The sequence below is a fragment of the Hippichthys cyanospilos genome, chromosome 8 (assembly GCF_059441005.1).
Source record: "Hippichthys cyanospilos isolate Australia breed blue-spotted pipefish chromosome 8, RoL_Hcya_1.0, whole genome shotgun sequence".
In the NCBI taxonomy this organism is placed as follows: Eukaryota; Metazoa; Chordata; class Actinopteri; order Syngnathiformes; family Syngnathidae; genus Hippichthys; species Hippichthys cyanospilos.
Window position 1 is genome coordinate 14,788,236 of NC_142376.1, and position 6,040 is coordinate 14,794,275.

Genomic DNA, 6,040 nt, shown 5'->3' on the forward strand with positions numbered 1-6,040 from the left:
TAGTCTCTCCTGCATGTTTTAGTTGGTTACCCAGAGCATCCTTCCAGTGGGACACACCCAGAACATCTCAACAGGGAGGCGTTCAGGATGCTGTATGGTGGATCAGAATTTCTTTGAAGTCGTTTTCTAGGGCCTTTCAGATATCGTCTCACTGCCAGGTTTTTGCCCCAGCGACTGCCGAAGCCACATTCCATTCAGCCGGACAGTACCTGTCAGGTGCCGCTGGAGACTTACAGGCCAAAAAGGCCCGATACGACTCCTTCTTCAGCTTGAGCAGCAGGTTCAAGAATTCACGCCACGACAGGTAGCAACCACCTTACCTTTTTAGGCATAGTCATGTTGAAGGACAATGTGAGGTCTGGTGAAACTAGTGACGAGTGACAATTTTAAAATTAAACCTGCAGTCAATGCAAATATGTGGAACCTGTGTGCATACGGTATCCCCAACATTTTTACTGTAATTAATTTTGGGAGTTAAAAGATTATTTTTTTTTAATTATCACATAAAATTTGAACAAAATGTACTCCATTTTATGAAAAACAAATATTAAAGAGGAATACATCATTTCTAAATGCACTGGGACAGAGAAACTGGTTGAACAGACATAGCGATTTTGCTCTGCTCCTAGAAATTAACACAAGCTTTCATTTTGGAGTGAAAATGCGTGTGCGTATCCTCTTAACTATGCCAATAGGATCAAACCATTGCAGAGGGCTTTCATCTTTTTGATCCACTGCACCACATTGGTCCCTCCTTTTGATGAGATTTCTTTCAAGGCTCGACGACTGAAAGAGCCTCTTGAATTATATTTGTCTTTGGAGTATCGTCACATTCCAGTATAATTTTTGCAGCATGCATACACACACAGTGAAGTCTGTCTATAGTAGGGACTTCTGACCAGCTGCAGCCATTGTCACACAGAGGAAGCCATTCATGGCGTGCTCATTCCTCCAAGTTAACTGTACAACACAGCTGGCAGAGTGCACGGCTCATGTTTACAATGCAGTGGGTTCCTTCCACATGACCGTGTCAACTACTTGCTTTTCTACTCCTCCAAAACTCCTCAGTATGCACCACTTGACTGTAGATATTTAGCAGCTATGCATCTTCCCTAACTACAATTAGGATGTCATTTTCTAAAGCTTGAAACGTATGTATCATCAGACCCAAAGCCTGAAAAGTATTCTCTTCATGCGTGCTGTCCTCCTCAGTTACAGCATGGTTTGAAGCTAAGATTACAGTACACAGCCTGGATCGTTATCTATAGCAGGCCATCTGCTGCACAGGCCATTAAGAGCTAACGGGTTTGTCTTTATTTAGAAATGTACTCACCCGCCACAATCTTATGTTTAATTCTATTATCCAATAACAGGCTATTTTCTGAAGAATTCATTTTTGAATGAAAATGGTATTGTTTAATTTTATTATTATTTTGACAGTCAACGAAGTTGCCATTTTTGATAGCTTTAGTCTAATAGAAATTAACTGCACTCGTTTATTTTGAAAAATGTGTTTTCCCCTAGTCCTATCTGCAAGAGTGTCCAAACATTCAATAGCAAAATAAAAAAAACACAATAATAAAAATGTTTAAATCAATACTCTATATCAGTGACAGTGGCAACAAACTGTACAATGGATCGTTAGCCCCAATATAATGTGTAATTTGCTGTAAATAAATGGAATTAAAAAAAAATAAGCTTCAGCTATAGAGTTGTTGGTCTCGTTTTGAGTTGATATGCTTATGTTACAAAACAAACACTTTTACGACTATTCCTTTAACTGGTCAGCCTCTTTGGGCTCTCGTAAATCCTCTCCAGACGAACAAAAATCATGTCAAAAAATCGCAATTACCCCAATATAACAACCTAAACCCTGCCAGTTCATCTCGAAGTAAATGGGAAAAATACTTCAATAAACCATTGAACAAGAAAAAGGCATAAACACCAATAGGCTATGTTAAAAATGAGAGCAAAAACCTGCTGCTCTGGGTTGTGGGCCCTCACTGGAGGCTTATTTTTGTGAGACTATTTTAAGGAGACCTCTCTCTTGTACATTTCAAAGGATGCAAAGCACCATATTAGTGGTATAAATTTAAGGATCCGAAAGGGCTCATTAAGAAATACCATGATATGATTGTTGGTGTTTTGCCCTCTATTTCTGTGTTGAGAACCAATAGATGTCAAACTTTTTTTTTTCAAACAAGAGGTGGGGTGGGGGGTGGGGGGAACTTCTAAGGCTAAACTGTACTTTACAGCACGTTTCCCTTGTAAAAACTAGCATTTAATGTCCCAGTGCTTTTTTCGACCTGCTTGAGTTCAATGTTGGGGTTCTTGTAAAGGGGAGGATGCCTAAGAAGGCAACTCATTATGGAGTTGTGTAATTTTTATCCTTCCTTTGCTTTCTTTGTGGATGCTTCTTGGCCACAATACCACATGTCTTAAATCTACTGTAAATTAATAGGTCTTTCTTCTAATCTGGAATATCTGATCAGGAACATTCTCCGCCCATTCTGTCCGAGCAGCAAAGGGGGTGGGGCTGTGGGAGGGCATTGCGAGGATGGAAGGTGAGAACAGCTGAATAAACAGGTCAGGCGGTGGAAGCCTGCAAGAGCATGGTGACATGATCTGTCACATGATTGGCTGTGTTGGGTTGCCTCAAAATTGTGTTAGATGACAACAGCATTGATGGAGTCGAAGTTCATACCCACAATGCATTACTGAAATGTTCAAGAATTTTTGGCTCATTTCAAGTCACCCTGTTTATATATACTGGTAAAGGTGACTGTCATTGATAACTCATTCCATGCCAGCCAACTTAAAATGGATTCTTGACATATATAACTGTCTAGTTACCGTAGAATGGATCTTTGATGTTTGTTTCATCGATGACAGTGAATGAGTTAATATTTGTCAGAGGGAATGATCATTGCTGACTAATAGGCCAACTGATTATGGCTGTCAACAATCAGTTTGTGAATTCCACCATTTCAATGTAATATTCAAATTCACGTTCAGTTTAGGAACAGAGCTTTCAAAAATAGATGGTGTTGGTGGGGCTAATGTTAGCAGTTAGCCAACTGCATCTTGTTTGTGTTTAACATACTGTTTACCATTTTAATCAAAATGAGTGTTAGCTTACCTTACCTTTATTGCTCGTTGCGACAGGGATCTTGCTGACAAGGTTTCGAAATGCTGGCACTGCGGAAAACGGCGGCATTCTTCTACGTTCGACGTACTGTACCCCACCACAAGTACCCTAACCTCTTGAGGTCAAATTAGCTTCCCTGAGCGAGAGAACGATAACTTTTCCTGCTTTGTTTTGTTCCCACTGTCAAGCTTCCGCATGTTTTCTTTTCGCTAACTTCGCGTCACTGCTCTAAATGATTTGTCAAATTACTGGGGCTATTTGGCGAAGTGGACAGCTCATTTGGTGTCGTGCACAACAAGTACCTATTATATTCTTCTTGTCTTTATCTCGAATTAATTGAAAGTAATGAGCGTATGTCCATCTTGTGTACCTATTGTCCATATTTGACCTGTTGTCTGCTAATGCCGTACTCATCTCTGTGGTGTTTTTAGAGAGTTAGGTGAAAAAACACCACATTCAGGTAAAAAATGCATTTTATTGCATTGTGCTACTTTCATATGTACATAGTAAAATATTACAATTTTTTGTTTGTCATGCATTACACCACGGCGTTAACAGCAAAAAGTAATGCATTACTGTAATTACATTACTTTTGTAATGCGTTTCTCCCTACACTCCCCATAAAGTTATACCGTAACCATTTATCCTTAAATATATTAAATGAAATTTGTCGATAAGATCATTCAAATCAAAGCACATTTCATTTTTGTAAGTAATGATGAGGTGGGCTATGCAAGGAAATTGTCTAAAGAATTGACCTGGATGTAACTACACTAAACATAACCTCAAGTCTCTATTTGCTAAACATGCAAAAATAAAAAAATAAAAACATTGTGTAGCATAAATTTGATATGAGTGTTAAATATGATACCCATTCAAATACTCCTAACACAAACACCTATGACGAAATTTGATTTTCTTCTAACTTCATTTATTTCACCACACTATGGATTCTCTGAAAAAAAAAATAAAAAATGAAGAGGCTGGGATGAAGATCAGCACTTCTTTTGCGTTGAGAGGAGCCAATTGAGGTGGCTCAGGCATCTGGTTAGGATGCCTCTCGGACGCCTCCGTTTGGACGTGTTCCGGGCCCTGGGTTCGACCCAGGACACGCTGGAGAATCTATGTCTCTCGGCTAGCCTGGCAACACCTGGGGATCCTCCCGGGGGAGCTGGACAAAGTGGCTGGAGAGAGGGAAGTCTGGCTTTCCCTGCTCAAACTGCTGCCCCCGCGACCCGACCATGGATAAAGCGGTAGCTAATGGATTCATGGATGAAAAATCTAGCGTACTTGAATGCAATAATTTTCATTCTAGCACCGCAAATCCCCGTACTTAACACTCTTTTCGGTAACACTACTGATGGTCGATTATGACTATGAGTTACTTCGCGAGCCTGTACACAATAAATGTTGACCCCCGCGCGTTGATGTAAAACAGTGACAATGACGAGGAGGTTGGCATCCTTGAGGTGGAGGCTTTCGGGCAAAGGTGAAGCTTCATGAGCTCGGTTGGCGAATGGTAGTGATTCATTGTGACAGTGGCGTTTGGCATGTGAAGACAGCAGCCTGGCTCGCTGCCTTTGATCTTGATCTATTTGCTCCCGCGTCTGTTTTGCATTTAAGAGCCTAGCTGAGCACCAGGCATTGGATACACCTTGAATGGCTCAAGACTTTGTCCACTTTTTAAAGATCCAGGATCCCTTTTCAAAGCAAAAGGAGATTCAGGGCAGAGAAGGTTCATGCTTGAAGGGCAAGGTTTCCAAAATGAATTTGCTTGAGGGTCTCCCGGCAACGCAGATTAGCTCTGATGAAAAGTGGGTGCTCGGTAATGGCCTATAATCAAGCTAATGGTGACTGGTGTGAGTGCGGGTGAGGGGCAAAGTAACAACCGTCTCTTTTGAGATGGACTTGCTGGATCAAACCAGGGTCAAAAAGCTGGTGAGGAAACACAAACACATTTCTGACAGTTCTCCTGACCTATCAGCTACATTTTGCATGTCAGTGATCACAAAGGCGTGTGATTTCTTACACTTTCTGACTAAATGCCAGTGGATGGAGTAATGTTATTACTCTTGTAAATGCAGTTGCATGCATAAACAGTAAAAACAAAGAAATAATAATCATATTTATGTATATGAGGGGTGTATGAAGGGTTTAAAACATTGTGTATAAGAAGCGTGGATGTTTGTCCCAAACAAGAGTTCTACTACACTGAGCCTTACAGCGCTTTTGGAGCAAGTGTTCAGCCCTTGACAGGGTAGATGTTGAAAAAGAAATTCAAGTTCAAAAAGACTTTCATCCATTTAAGTTTTTCTGAAGCTTAAAACTTTTTACGCAACGCGCTACGGTGCTTTTAAAAAACTTTTGGGAACAGCCGAGTGGATACACTGTACATTTTAGTGCGAAGAGAAATCTTGAGCATGAAGAAGTCAAGAAAAATGGGGAGATATTGAAAAGTCTGATCGATTGTGACCGCCATTTGTCTTGGTGAGTGCAAGCCTTTCCTTTATTTATTGTTTCATTTTTAATATGTTTGTGTTATTTTATTTCGTTCATATTCAATTAAGAGTAAAGAAATAAAATGGTTATATTTATATTCTTATATTAAATGATTTGTAATTTTGACTTCATAAAACTTTGTCGATATATATATATATATATATATATATATATATATATATATATATATATATATATATATATATATATATATATATATATGTGTGTGTCAAGTCCTTCAGTTTTCCAGTAACATGGTAATATAAAAGTTTATTGACTCAACTGTAGCCCTGTAGAAAGATAACCACATAAGGCTTTTCTTGTACTTCAGTTTTGCACTACATTTTTAAGTGACAACCACCAAATCAACTTCAGATGTGAACATTCATTAAA